The sequence below is a fragment of the Palaemon carinicauda genome, chromosome 5, assembly GCF_036898095.1.
Source record: "Palaemon carinicauda isolate YSFRI2023 chromosome 5, ASM3689809v2, whole genome shotgun sequence".
Taxonomy (NCBI): domain Eukaryota; kingdom Metazoa; phylum Arthropoda; class Malacostraca; order Decapoda; family Palaemonidae; genus Palaemon; species Palaemon carinicauda.
The window spans coordinates 144572411-144587752 of record NC_090729.1 but is presented as its reverse complement, the minus strand read 5'-3'; the positions used below and the strand labels follow the sequence as shown (position 1 = coordinate 144587752).

Sequence of the window (15342 nt, the reverse complement as noted above, 5' to 3'; positions counted from 1 at the left end):
TAGGATCTCGATGGGATCGAGGTCTGGTGATTTGGCAAGCCAGTCAATCTAGATGATTTCAGGATGTCTTTTAAACCACTCCTGGACGACAAGGCTGTCATGAATAGATTTATTTATAAGTCTATAAATAAGTCTACAGACAAGTTCAAATATTTAAAGGCAGACTCGCTTATCGCTCGCTCTCTCTCTCTCTCTCTCTCTCTCTCTCTCTCTCTCTCTCTCTCTCTCTGTAAATATTTTTCCTACCCTGTCAGCTTATCTGACCAACATCTCTTTGTGTTTTTAATACTCTGAAATACATTACATAATTTAATAGCATAAACACGGAATAATTTTCGCTCTGTCAGTTGAACTGTCCAATGATTGTCTGCCAGCTTGTTTCTACCGAAAGCTGACGGTAAAAATATAAAATTACCTCGCATCCATGACGTCATTGAGTTGTGAAAATAATGCTGTAGCTGGTGATATACATTAATGCCATAATTAATCTGATTTAATCAATTAATAGACTTATGAGTCAGGCAAGATGTAAAGCTATTATTGCGTTATATTGAGAAATGATTATTGTTTTTGCATCAAATTGTTCTTGTAATAAGAAGCTAATGGTAATGATCACATAACGTGGTTCTTTGGGAAAAACTGTTTTGATAAACTGGAGCTGGTTATTAAATAAAGGTATTTGAATTGCACATACGAGTATATTTTCAAGCATAAGAAGACTATTCATCACTGAAGCAGTAACACTTGAACTCCCTTATCGATCATAAGCTCTTTGTGTAAAACTTTTAGAGATGCTAACTACTTCATATACCTACACAGGTTCATCAGCCAAGCATACACACACACACACACATATATATATATGTATATATATGTATATATATATATATATAAATTTATATATATATATATATATATATATATATATATATATATATATATATATATATATATATATATATTTGTAAATTCTTATGAAGCTGGTCTGGCATAAGAGTAGATATTTTGTTCATGTATATCATTTGTGAATTCAAGAGATGTATAGCCAGCTGGTAAGGTGAGTTCAACTTATGTAAGTTTAAGTAATGTATGTAAATTACATAATGCTTTTGTTATTCATTTAATTGTATTTTCATTCAATTCAGTATATGTAAATTAGCATTATTTTTAAGAATTAACTTTTTATTTCATGTAGTTTTGCTGCGAAGTCTTATGTAACCTAGTTTAGGTATGCTGTATGACACGCATGAGGTATGAGCATGAGGGACTACGTCATTTTTATGTTTCCACGTGTTTAGAAATTGAAAGAAAATTATCCTTCTTTTCTATAGTTACGAGAGGTAGGTGGCTGGAGTTAGTTGGAAGATAGTTGCCTCTCAAGCAAGGTTAGTACCCCTTCTTCAAATTACTATTATTATGGTACCGGATCTGGGCACCAAAAATATATTATATATATTATGGCAGGCAAATTACAAAACCTCCTGAGTTCCAAAATCACCTGTTTGTTTTTACATAAATCTGGAACACTCGAATAATACCTGAGCTCTGAGACATTATTCAACTCCCAGACCGCAATATATAAAAACACTGAATATCTAAAGTACACTCAACACAAAACTGAGTTATTAATTAGCTGAACGATTAAAAAATCCTCTTACTTCGATTCTCAATTAGGGATTATGAGAGAGCTCTGTAAGAAATACTGGTGATAAAAATAATACACACTTTACAAAAATAAATTACTCTATAAAAATTTACAACACTAATACCAAAAAATTATCTCCAAAATGAGTCACTCGAAATAATAAATCTGAACAAATCCTTAGACTAAGACAAGAAAATATTACTTTCTGAAAATTATATGATCACTTAACTCGAAATATTAAATCTGAACAAAACCTTAGACTAAGACAAGAGATTATTACACTTTGAAAATTATATAATCACTTGTTTCACTGGAAATTAATTTTTCACAAATATTTAATCTTGATAATTAATGAAAATAGTTAACACCTTAACACTAAAGATTAAATAAATGAAATTTACATAAAAGTAATTAATACACTTACGTGTTTTGACTCACGAGGTAATCGAACAGACACGCAGAATAAATACACTTCACTGTTTTAATCTAAATTCACAGGGCCTGTTACAAAAATTTGTTACACTCATATTTATGTTAATACATTACACCTGTAATATTATTCAAATGCCTTATCAATGTTTGAACACACTACACACAATATATGTTGGGTAAAAACTTATTCACTTTGGAGAGGGCACACACTTGAGAGAGAGGCGAACTTCGGCTCTTTCAAAGAGATAGACTGGACCTCTTCTGATGCTATGCATTCCTAGGGGTGTACATATATTGGCTTAATTATTCTAGATCGTTCTAGGTCAGGGGTCTAGAAGCTTTGGGGCAGTGCTTACAGCATAAGGTTGTCATCGATCAAGTACCAGATGAATACTAACGCACAAGCGAGGTGACTTTCTCTCAGTTAACTCTGCCCACTTACCTCCTGGAAACTTAAAAAAAAAATAAATATAACTCTGGAGTTTTAAAGAAAATTCCAACTATGTGGAAATATAACATGACGCAATACCTCTTAAAAAAATTACACAATCCCATGTTTTCAATCCTCCTATGGTTCGTACAGAATACTAAAACGAGACTACATAAGACTTCGTAACAAAATAAGTGAAATAAAAAGTTGATTCTTAATATTAACAAAAATTTTCATTCACTGACCTGAATGAAAAATACAATTAAATGAACGACGAAAATCTTACGTAATTTACCTACAAATACTTAAACTTACAAGAGAGGAACTCACCTTATGCGCTGGCTATATGGATCTTAAATACACAAATGAAATACGGGAATAAAATATCTACTCTACAATAGATCAGCCTCGGAAGATAGCTCCCCCAGAAAAAGATTGTTTATTCCTGGCTCGAATCCATCGATTCAGCCTGAGATAAATAATCTGCAACCACATTATCTTTACCTGATACATTAATACAATACGGTTGCAAACATAATGATCACCTAGTTAACCTTTGATTATTATTCTTCATCTTATTAACAAAAGTTGAAGGATGGTGATCAGAGTACACTGTAATTTCTTCATTCGGTGGTCTGTTCACATAAACTTTGAATTTTCATATCGCTATGTTTAGCACTTGTATATTCTTTTCAACTGTCGAGTAGGCTCGTTGATGTTTTTCAACTTTGACGACATAAATCAAACAGGGTGAAAAATTCCTACCTTCTCTTCTTGCAATAAAACCGCTTGAAACCCATTATTCGACGCATCCACTTGGATAAGGAATTTCTTGTTGAAATCTGGTGCTTGCAGTATCTGTTTTGAAGTTAATATGGCCTTCCTTTGACTTCTCCCTTTTTCTGGTATTTCAATAATGTAGGTCAGGTCACTGCTCTCCAAAATCTGGAATGGTTCTTGGAACTCGTTGGTGAGAGGGATTCTCCTTATCGATAAGAAAACCAACACCAGTTGTCCTACTGAAAACTGCTTGTTCGTACTCTTTATACCAAACCTTTTCCTCATTTTTCCTTGACTCGTTTTCATGCCTTCTGGGGAAAATCTCCTTATGTCGTCAATCCTTTTCCTCAAATCCTTGACATTTCCTCCATCTTTATCTTCTCGATCCTTCCCTTTTTCTGCCAACATTTTGATCGGTTTGTTGCTGAAGGGTTCTCCTCGTACTTCCATTGGGCGTAAGGGAGCTTTCTTGAGGTACTCATCAGGCTTTACCGCCATCTAACAAACGTGACATGCATTGCAAAACTGGCTCACAACCTTATGCATGTCAGGCCAGAAAAAGTGTTTCATAATCTTCTCTGTCGTCTTCCTTAATCCTATGTGTCTTATCTCATGTTCTATGACAATCACCTGTCTTCCATTGCGGCATTCCCAGGGATATCGGTGGGTCTATGCTTCCTCAAAAGCAACCCATCCTTAAGATTATAACAGGTGGGAGACTGCTGCACCTCTGTCTCATCCATCACACTGTACAATAATTCTGTTAATGGTGCATCCTTCAGTTGCAATCTTATCAGCCTTCTCCGACTCACTTGTCATACTTCTAATGCTGAGTTTTCCATATCTTCCAAATCCCTTGCTTCTTTGTCTTCCTGTCCCCTCTTCTGTCTTTCCTCTTCTTTCGGGCTCTATTCGGAGTTCTCTTGCGTACCATCAAGAGAATCCTCTTCTTCCAAAAACAAATCCTCCAAGTTCATCGCTCCTTCAGTTTCTCTCCCTTCTTTTTCAGCCACTTTCTTTGTCATACCCCTAGTAATCATAAAGCGAGGAAACAGATACGGGTAGTCCTTCTCGAGTTCAGTTGTAGGACTATACTTCATTGGTTTCTCCATTACAATGGGACAAGGCACAAATAGTGCTCCACGAACCTCATTACCTAGCAGGATGCCTACTCCTTTGACAGCCAATGAATTCTTTACCGCAAAATTAAAATTACCTGTCTCCAACTCGCAAGACAGTTTCAAACGGTAAATAGGGGTAACCTCCTGACCTCCTATTCCTTCAAAATAACTGAGTCTCCTCTGAGAGACTGTTCCACCAACGGGTGTACACCTCGTGTCACCACAGTATGGTTATAACCTATGTCCCTCAATATCTTGACCGGGGTTTACTCACTCCCATCAATTGCTGCTAACATACCTTCATAAATATACGGTTTAAAGGCATCCACACTGTTTGGGTTTGTCATGTTCGTTGTGTAAACATTAGCTGGTTTATTTTCCTGTTTGTCCTTTCCCGATTGTTTCTTCGTCCTCGCATTCTGTGAAGTTGAATTATCCTTAACAACTTTGGCGACTGCTTTCGGTTCGTTCGACCAACATTCCTTACTGATATGACCTCTCTTGCCATACATTTAACAGACAATATTAACCTTCTACACGTCTTAATTGAAGGAGGATGATTCGATTACTGTTGCTGTGGTACTATCGCATTTTGCTTTGGAACAGTACCAGTGGTACTTCCGCTGTAACTATTGAACTTGTTCACATAGTTATTACTGAACTGGTTTCCATGGTTCGGCGAATACTTGACAATTGGTCGGAACGATAAAACTATAATCTTCACTCAGAAAAGTGGCTTTATCAAGTTTCTTCGCCTCTCTCTCTCTCATAAGTGCATTCGAATATGTTCAGGAATTCCTCGTAAATGTTGTTCTGGTACTATCAATTCTTCTAAATCAGCCATCTCCCTCACATTAGCAGCCTCTGTCCATCTCTTAAAACATTGTTTTACCTTATAAGCATAATCCAGGAAAATCATTTTCTCGTCCTTCCGCAAACTTCAGAATCTTTCATTATAATATTCAGGGCTCATCTGATACACTTGCAGCACGCTCCTCTTTACTTCTTGATACTCCTTCCTCTGGTTCTGAGGTAAGGAAAGATGTGCACTACGTCCTTTTCCAATGAAGACACTCTGCAATAACTCAGACCATTTATCTTCTGGCCATTCCATCGTCGATGCGACTGTTTCAAAATGATTGGAGAATTCATCGGGAGCTTCTTCTGTGAATTTTGGAATTAATCTCTGGGCATGTCACATTAAATACGGGATCATGCAAAGCAGGGGTCATCTCTGTCTGCATTGCCGACTTTGCTGCATTAGCATTTAACAGCTCTAATTCCCTTGCGTGTTTCTCTTCTTCTATCTCTTTTATCCTGTCTTCTCTCTCTTTCTTCTCGTCTTGCAATTTTTCTTGCTTCCCTTTCCCTTACATGTCCTGCTTCTTCTCTCTCGCTTTCTTCCTGTCTTCTCTCTCATTTTTTCTTGTCTTGTTTTAATTTCTCCCGTAGGTCTTGCAATCTCTCTGGTTTCTCTTTCTTTTTCTTCTCTTTCTCTTTCTCCTGCCATCATCTTCAACTTAATAAAATTCTTAGCCGCTGCAATTCATCGAATCTCAGCCTCTACATTCCTTTCTGCTTTCACACCTTCAGTTTGTGGGTCAACTGGTCCTTGCCTCGCTACAAATTCTGCTTCAGCGTCCTCCAACAGTTCACGAGCTGCTACAATATTTCCTTCTGACAACTTTCCCGAGTTTATCAACGCTTCTTTGGCTAGACACTTGATTTGAGCTTTAATCATCCACTCGTTGCCTGGCCACCACGTGCCATTAATATAGAGCGCCACTGAGCTTTAGTTTCATTAGCTTCTGACAATTCCTGAACATTCGAGTTTTCCAAAAACTCTTGGATATTTAGCTGTGCCATATTGTACTTTACAATACTTGATACCTCTCCAAAAAATATATATCTTAACAATGCATAGAATCCTATCAACACTATACTGTTCAAACCTTTAATCAAAACATGGCCCTGTTATCACCAATATTTAAAACAGACTCACTCGATCCCAAGGGTCTGGAGACCAAAAATATATATTACGGTCCCGGGTCTGGACACCAAAAATATATTATATATATTATGACTGGCAAATTACATAACCTCCCGAGTTCCAAATGCACCTGTTTGTTTTTACATGAATCTGTTACACTTGAATAATACCTGAGCTCTGAGAAATTATGCAACTCCCATATGGCAATATATAAAATCACTGAATATCCAAAGTTCTCTTCAGTGCACTCAAAACAAAACTGAGTTACTGATTAGTTGAACTATTCAAAACAACCTCTTACTTTGATGCTTAATTAGGGATTATGGGAGAGTGCTGTAAGAAATACTGTTGATCGAAATAATAACCATTTTACAAAAATAAATATATTCTATAACAATTTACAACATTAATACCAAAAATTATCACCAAAATGAATCACTCAAAATATTAAAACTGAACAAAACCTTAGACTAAGACAAGAAAATATTACACTCTGAAAATTATATAATCACTCGACTCTAAATATTAAATCTGAACAAATATTTAGACTAAGACAAGAGAATATTACACTGAAAATTATAGTCACTTGTTTCACTAAATTATACACAAATATTTAATCTTAATAAACAATGAAAATAGTTACCAGCTTAACACTCTAAAGAGTAAATACTAAATGAAATTTATATAAAAAGTAATTAATACACTTGCGTGTTTTGACTCACGAGGTAATCAACAGACACGCAGAATAAATACACTTCACTGTTTTAATCTAAATTAACCGGGCTAGTTACAAAAATTCACATTAAACTCTGATTTATATTAATACATTACACTTGCTATATCAACGTTTGAACACACTACACACAATATATGTTGGATAAAAACTTATTCACTTTGGAGATGCCACACACTCGAGGCACTTGAGAGAGGCGAACTTTGGCTCTTTTAAAGGGATAGGCTGGATCTCTTCTGCTACTATGCATTCCTAGGGGTCTATATATATTGGCATAATTATTCTAGATCCTTCTAGGTCAGAGGTCTAGAAGCTTTGGGGCAGTGCTTACAGCGTAGGGTTGTCAACAATCAAGTATCAGACGATTACAAATGCACAAGCGAGGCAACTCTCTTAGCTAACCCCCCACCACTTACCTCATCGAAAGTTAAAAAAAAAAGAAAAAAAGATAAAAATAACTCTGGGGTTTTCAAGAACATTTCAACCACGTGGGAATATTACATGACGCAATACCTAATAAAAAACCTCATATGGTTCGCATGGCATATTTAGACAGTTTACATAAAACTTCGTAAAAAAATATATGAAATAAAAAGTTAATTCTTGAAAATAACGTAAATTTACATATACTGGCCTGACTGAAAAATACAACTAAATGAATTACGAAAGTCTTACGTAATTTACATACAAATACTTGAACCTACAAGAGAGGAACTCACGTTACAAGCTGGCTATATAGCTCTTAAGTACACAAATGAAATTCATTAATAAAATATTTACTCAACACTAGACCAGCTTCATAAGACTATGTTGGCAACCATATGTTGCTAGAGCCATGCCCCCTATGCTACGAGAATGGTCTACTAGAAATTTCTAGAAGAATTAAGTCAATATATACAGGACCTAGTAATGCATAAGCAGCAGAAGAGACCCATCCTATCCCTTTGAAAGAACCAATGTCCATCTGCCTTCTCTCGTCTCAAGTGTGTGTCCTTTCAAACGAGAATAAGTGATTTTTATTCAACTTATATCGTGTATAGTGTTGTAAAAAAGTTGGTGAAATTTTTGGATGATAATTCAAGTGCAGTGTGTTAATGTAAGTACACTTTAACATAAATTTTTTAACTGGCCCTGTGAGATTGTGGTTAAACATTGAAGTGCATCAAAAGTTTTGCTTAATCGCTCTATAACCTTGTGAGAACCGAAAGACATAAGTGTAACAGTTACATATATGTGAATTCAATTATTGTATGTTCTTTATAGTGTTAAAGTGTTAACTCTTTTTATTAATTATCAAAATTAAATATTTTTATGAATTAATTTCCAGTTAAACAACTGATTGTATAATTTCTTTCAAAGTGTCTTTCTTTTTGTCTTACCCCCAGGTTTAGTTCAGATTTAATATTTCAAGTGACTTATTTTTAGTGTTAATTCTTCTGAATTATTTTTAACTTTTTTATAGAAAATGTTTATTTCATATAGACAGCAGGTCCAAAGAAAGGAAACACAAAAAGGAATAGTCATCTTTTAATGTTTCCAAAAGTACATACACTTAGTAATAATAACACAACAAAATATACAATATATATATATATATATATATATATATATATATATATATATATATATATATATATATATATATATATATATATATATATATATATATATATATATATATATATATATATATATATATATATACAGAAAAACTGAGTTTTCATTTCCCCAAATCAAGAAACCATGTAGTAAAACAGTAATACTCGTGACATAACAAGAAAATATCGCCTGTAACTCGTTACAACATTAAAAGGGCATATGGAACAAAAGATCATAATCCCCTTGCACAATGTAGACTGAGAAGTCCCAGTTATACAGTCCAAACGAGTCTGTGCACAACACTTAAGAAGCTGGTTTAATTACACTACCAGCGGCCACCAGGATGTGTTTAATCTCTTCCAACTGACGTAGGTAATGTTTGAAGAACACTTGAGGATTTCCATCCTGTCTAAGCCTGTAAGCGTGAAAAGGACCGATTGAAAAAATTTAAGGAATAGGCAACTTTTCTACAGTCATGACCCGCTGGAATACTTTCTGGGTCAGCCCTTCTGATGAAGTATGTGAGTTTGGACCTTGTTTTCAGAGAAAGGTTAGATCCTGTCGACTCCCCTTTAAAAAGTTGACTGCCCTTAAAGGCCCAGCTCTTGGATAGGTAGGTTTTAAGGCTTTCCATGGGGCACAGAGAAGGGTCTTCCTGTAGTGGAACAATTTTCAAGGGCCCTTAGCGTTTCGTGGGAAATTGGTTTTTTGCCATGAATGCAGGATCTGGATAAAGGTTTACCTCTCCCATATCCGAGAATTCAATGTGGCCATCATCCCTTGAAAGGGCTGCAATCTCATTCACTCTAGCACCAGAAGCCTTAGCATGCAAAATGAAAGACTTGAGTAAGATCCCTCAGAGAGGCAGGGGTGTTATCTATCGAAGAGGCAAAGTGCAAGACTTTATCCAACGACCATGAAATAGCTTTGGGAGGAGTGTGACGGTGCCGAGAGAAAGGTTGTGAACTCAAAGGCAGTGTGAAAGCAACTGAGTTAATTTATTATGGAACACTCTCCTCTATATACAAAACCTCTAGGCAACAGGAAATTACATGTTCGAGAAAATGACAATGTTACATAGGCAACACGCAGACATGTTTATTCTGGTTCTTTTTAGTGCGGGGGAAGAGCCAAGATACAAGCATAATATATACAAAAGGAATTATGTACAATTGTGTGACACACGGTTGGTACAGGCGCATTGGGTTTCAATTAAGCAAACCTTCGGGATCTTATTGAATAGCTCGTTATTGAGTTCAATATCAAAAGCATACGCGATCGGTCTAATTAGTGCCGACTTACATGAGGCAATAGTTTTAGAGGCTAGATCTTGATCGTGTAGTAAAATAAAGCATGAAATAAGTCCATAGAAATAGAAGAGGGCTAATGACTTTTCACGAATGCAACCCATTTTTTCCAGGAAGACAAATATTGTCGTTTTGTGGTGTTGTACTTGTACTCTTCTATGAAGTCAATTTTTTCCCTCGCAACTCCGAATTTTCTTTGAGCCGCAAAGGCAAGAAAATCATTAGGTGAAGGGTTTTCATTATTCAAGAGGAAGCGAACACAATTCTCTGTTGAACAACCTGGGACAGCACTGGAGATGGTAGAAGGATCTGGAGGGGTTTGAGTTCCAGAACAAGAGGGTACCAATTATTCTTCGGCCACTTGGGAGCCACCAGAGCTGCTGTTCCCTTGAAAGTATGCAGTTTGTTCAGTACTTTCAGTAGGAGGTTGAATGGAGGAAATATGTAGATGTGAGACCACTGGTTCCAATCAAGAGACATCTCATCCATTCCTGTCGCTTCCGGGTCCAAGTTTGGTGCTACATATCGGAGAAGTTTTTTGCTGAAGCTCGTCGCAAAGAGATTGATTTGCAGTTCCGGGACTTGCTCCAGAATGAAACAGAAGGATTTTACGTCCAGAGACCATTCTGTTTCCTGAGGCTTGGATCTCAACCAAGCATCCGACATCACATTGCAAACCCCTTCGAGGTGAACTGCTGAAAGAGGCCATTTCCTCCTTTTTGCTTAAGAGAGAATGGCTAGGAGTACTTGTTTGATCTGAGGAGATCTGGAGCCTTGTCTGTTGACACAGTGCACTATTGTGTTGTTGTTGATGACCAATTTGATGTATGATTTCGTCTTTGGGCATAGTCTCTTCAGAGTTAGAAACACTGCCATAGCCTCCAGAATATTGATGTGAAACTTCTGAAATGTGATCGACCACTGACCCTGCACTTTCTTGGAAGAGGAGTGTCCTCCCCAACTTGGTTCCGAGACGTCCGTGTGAATAGTCTTGGAAGGAGGAGGGTACTGAAGAGGGAAGTCATTCGATAGACTCTTGGCAGTGGACCATGGCTTGAGCTGCTTCCGCAGTAAGGCCGTGGTTTTGGGGCTTAGATCTCTCCGAGCATTGGATGCCTTTCTTCTCCATACTCTGTTGGTATCTCTGAGCCTTGCTTTCAGGATTGGGTCCGTCATGGCAGCGAATTGTAACGACCCCAAGACCCCTTCTTGTTGTCGTCTGATGAGTACTTTTGAACAAAGTAGACACCTGACTGAGTTTGCGAGATCCTTTCTCTTGCCATTTGGTAGGGAGAGGGTGGGTGACTGTAGGTCCCAGTGAAGTCCTAGCCACTGGAATTTCTGAGCTGGAGATAGCCTGGACTTCTCGAGGTTGATTTGGAAGCCCCTAGATTGTAGGAAGATCATGATCTCTTGGGCTGGTTGAAGACATTCCATCTTTGTTGCAGCCCAGACTAACCAGTCGTCCAGGTATATCATCACCTGGAGGCTTCTATTCCGAAGTTGTTGGAAAATAGCCTCGACTAGTTTCATGAAAATACGCAGGCCTTTCTTGCCAGTTTGAAACAAAGGTAGGGGGACAAGTGCCGACCTATTGGAAGATGCCAATAGGTGTCTGTAAGATCTATGGAGACGGTGTAGGCCCCCTGGGGTAGTAGGGTCCATATTTGCTAGATAGTCAGCTTCTGGAACTTGTCGTTCAGAATAAACTTTTTTAGTGGGGATATGTCCAGAATAGTTTGAAGAGTATTCAAATCATTTTTGGGTACGGAGAATAGCCGCCCTTGAAAGTTCATGGATTTTGTGCAACGGATGACTCCCTTCCGGAGAACGTCCTGAACGTAATCCTCCAAAAAGGGGGGTTACGAGTTGAAAAAACCTCTTGAACTGGGGTTGTTTCTGTTTCCATTTCCAGCCTAGCCTTTTTGAGACTATGCTGTGAGCCCAGGGATCGAACTCCCATTGATCCCTGAACAGGTGAAGTCGTCCCCCTACCAGAAGCTTCTCATTGTTGTTGTGAAGGACCAGCATCTTTAGACGTCTAGTCTCTACTTCCTCGGCCTCTAGTTCGACCGCCTGTTCCAGACTTCCCCTGTTACCAGAGCCCTTCCTATGAGCTTTAACAGAGTGAAACGTGGTTGTAGCTCTCTTGTAACCAGGTTGAAGACTAAAGACTGGAGACTGTGAAACGTACTGCTTGGGGATCGTGTACACAGTCTGAGGAATGGAAACAACTGTGGCTGTTGCGATAGGAAAGGGTTTCCTTCCTTTGAAGTGACTTCTAGGCTTCTTACCCTTAGGTTGAGGTCCTTCACTGGGGGTAAATTTTCGTTTAGAGGAAATACCCCACTTGTAAATAAAGCTTTCAACTTTTGAGCGGCTTTGCCCATGACTTCTTTATCCAGCTTCTCAGGGAAGAGATCCTTCCCCCAGATGTTGAAGTTGATCAGTTTTCTTGGTTTATGTCTGATCGTAGCAGCAGCTAGGATGTGTTCTCTACATGCTCTTCTGGCTACGACAAAAGCATGGAGATTCCTATGAAACATGATTAGGTGAGTTTTAGCCAAGACTGGGAAGAGATCAGATTTGGAATAGTTTCCAATATGCATCTCTAGATATGATTGTAAGGATAAAGAGACAGAAAGTCTCTCTTTAGCTTCCAGTTTTCCCTTCAGTGGGGATTCGGGAATCCTAGGCAGTTTCTCATTAAACTGTTTGCCTCCGACGTCTTTATCTAGTTTTCTAACCGTGAATGTATGTTGGACGTCCTCCCAATTGTTCGAATCGTAAGGAATGGCTAGAGAGACAGGTTTACATTCCTCTAGCACTGGAAAGGGTCTGTTCTCCTTTACTGCTTTCAATACGGCCTCTAAGCTTTTAGAGGCAAAGGGGAAGACAGTATCTTTGGGGACCACCAAAGTGGCCTGTTTCCTGCCAAAGGCCGAAAGTTGGGTATTAGTGTTCAACCATCTTTAACTCCCTAACCAAAAGGGATTGAGTCTTGCTATGATCCAGAATGATCGTTTCCTGAAGGTGCGTCCACACGGTCAAACAGTGTTCGTCGAACACCAATTGTTACCAGTTAACATTGTGAAAGAAGAGTTAATGGCGTAAATAACGAGCACCAAACGGTGTGTCGGACAGTGCCTGTGTTCGTAGAGTCTGACCTTCGGACACTCTCCGGGGGCGGAGTGGCACGGTGAACGGAGTTCTTCTTGCTTACCGGATTAACTTTAACTTTTAGAAGATTAGGTATCACCTTCCATGTAAACATGACTCGTTATAATCCAGTTATGGAGGAAAGCTGACTTTGGGATAGAAGAGACGCTCTGTTGCTAATTGAACAGTACTGGCAGAACCCATGCTTATAAATCATCAAAGCAAATGTTTACAGACATAAATAAATATGTAGCAGCAATTAGTAAAATAACGTGGGAACTTCCGAGAAGTGGAATATCTGTAACTTGTTTAGAAGTCGAAAAGAATATGGAATTCATAATGGGTCATCACAAGATAGAGCTACGCAAATTGGAGGAATAAAAAAAGTCGGAGGTTGGTACAGATGGCGTTTGCACAACAAAATTATGGCGTTTCGATATATAGCATAGCAGAATCTGTTTCAATTATGGACACCGAAGTCTCTCATTTGCTCGAAGAAGTGTACGATCGTGAGGAAAATACGTAATTCTCTCTCTCTCTCTCTCTCTCTCTCTCTCTCTCTCTCTCTCTCTCTCTCTCTCTCTCTCTCTCTCTCTCTCTCCATACGAGAACATGTGAAACAAATTTTGAACATTATATCTTTATCACTGAAACAATTTGGATTTGGTTAACAACACATAATCCGAAATATGGCCAGTCTCAAACATTAGTTATTTCTTGGAATAATATTGTCTGTACATTGCACGTTAATAACAATAACATCCTCAGTTCACTGATAGGTTATTGTTTTAAGTAAGACATATGTGATTCTGTAATGCCTTTAGACATGCTTCTGGAAAAAGGCTTCCTCCCATTCATGCGTCCTGCTTAGTTATAAGAGGTTTTAAGTTCTCTGATAAAATGTATAAAGCGTTTGGGCCCATCAGTATATAGTTTTTAAAGTATGATTCATAATCAATTTGAGCTTCCTTTAAAATGGATTAATTGCTTCTCTTTTCAATCAGTCTTTGCAACAAGTCTTTCCATGCACCATTCCGTTGTTCTCTAAAGGTCATGAATAATCATGCTGCATAATTTAATTAATTGGGCTGTGTTTTTATTTTATGGTGTACCATGGTTATGATGTTCTGTACTTGAAGCTAATAACCACTACTTGATTCTCGAGTACAGATTATAATACTGACATAGATAACAGAGATGCCAGCGAACATCAGCTTCGGACATTTCCGCTCTTTGTCTGGTAAAGGAGTAGAAATCCTGGTAGTCAACCTCATCTGGTACCACTGTTTGTTACCATAACAACTTCACTCATTTCAACGCTTATGATGTTATTCTCTTTCAATTTAGATATGTTAACAGTGTTTGTCCGACAGAACTTATTCAACCGTGTGGACGCACCTTTAGAGATTTTTCATCCTAATGGACACTTCCTAGTTAAGCCTTACGTAACAGTAAGGATGGCTATCGAACGATGAAAAGAATTCCAAGTCCGAAACTGGCTTGGAAACCCAAACCATTCCCAATATGAAGGAACCCTTCGGTTAGGGCCATATTCTCAGCATAGGGGTCTTTTGACTGGTCAGACAGTAGTACATTGGATCCTTCTCTCTGGTTACGGTTCATTTTCCCTTTGCCTACACACATTCTGGCCTATTCTTTACATATTCTCCTCTGTCCTTTTTCCACCTGACAACACTGAGATTGCCAAACAATTTCTTTTTGCTGCACTGTAATTGTTTAGTGGTCACTTTCCTCTTTGTAAGGGTAGAAGAGAGACTTTAGCTATGGTAAGCAGCTCTTCTAGGAGAAGGACACTCCAAAATCAAACCATTGTTCTCTAATCTTTAGTAGTGTCATAGCCTCTGTACCATGGTCTTCCACTGTCTTGGGTTAGAGTTCTCCTGCTTGAGGGTACACTCGGGCACACTATTCCATTTTAGTTCTCTTCATCTTGTTTTGTTAAAGTTTTTATAGTTTATATATGAGAAATGTATTTTAATCTTGTTGCTCTTCTTCAATTAGTTTATTTTTCTTTGTTTCCTTTCCTCACTGAGCTATTTTCCCTGTTGAAGCCCCTGGGCTTATAGCATCCTGCTTTTCCAGCTAGGGTTGTAGCTTAACAAGTAACAATAATAATAATAATGGT

At 37.9% G+C, this 15342-nt stretch overlaps 1 protein-coding gene across 8 annotated transcripts in view; it reads left to right on the top strand.

The window, feature by feature from the left end:
• The window catches only part of LOC137641533 (UPF0696 protein C11orf68 homolog), a 67512-nt gene that overhangs the window by 24709 nt on the left and 27461 nt on the right, over nucleotides 1-15342 (top strand). Inside the window, exon 1 of one of the 8 annotated variants that reach the window (XM_068374173.1) lies at nucleotides 1321-1385. The exons of the other annotated variants lie outside the window; for them this stretch is intronic. The gene's annotated coding sequence lies outside the window, so the exon portion shown is untranslated. Of the gene's footprint in view, nucleotides 1-1320; nucleotides 1386-15342 lie in introns of those variants that run through there. 8 annotated transcript variants of the gene reach the window in all.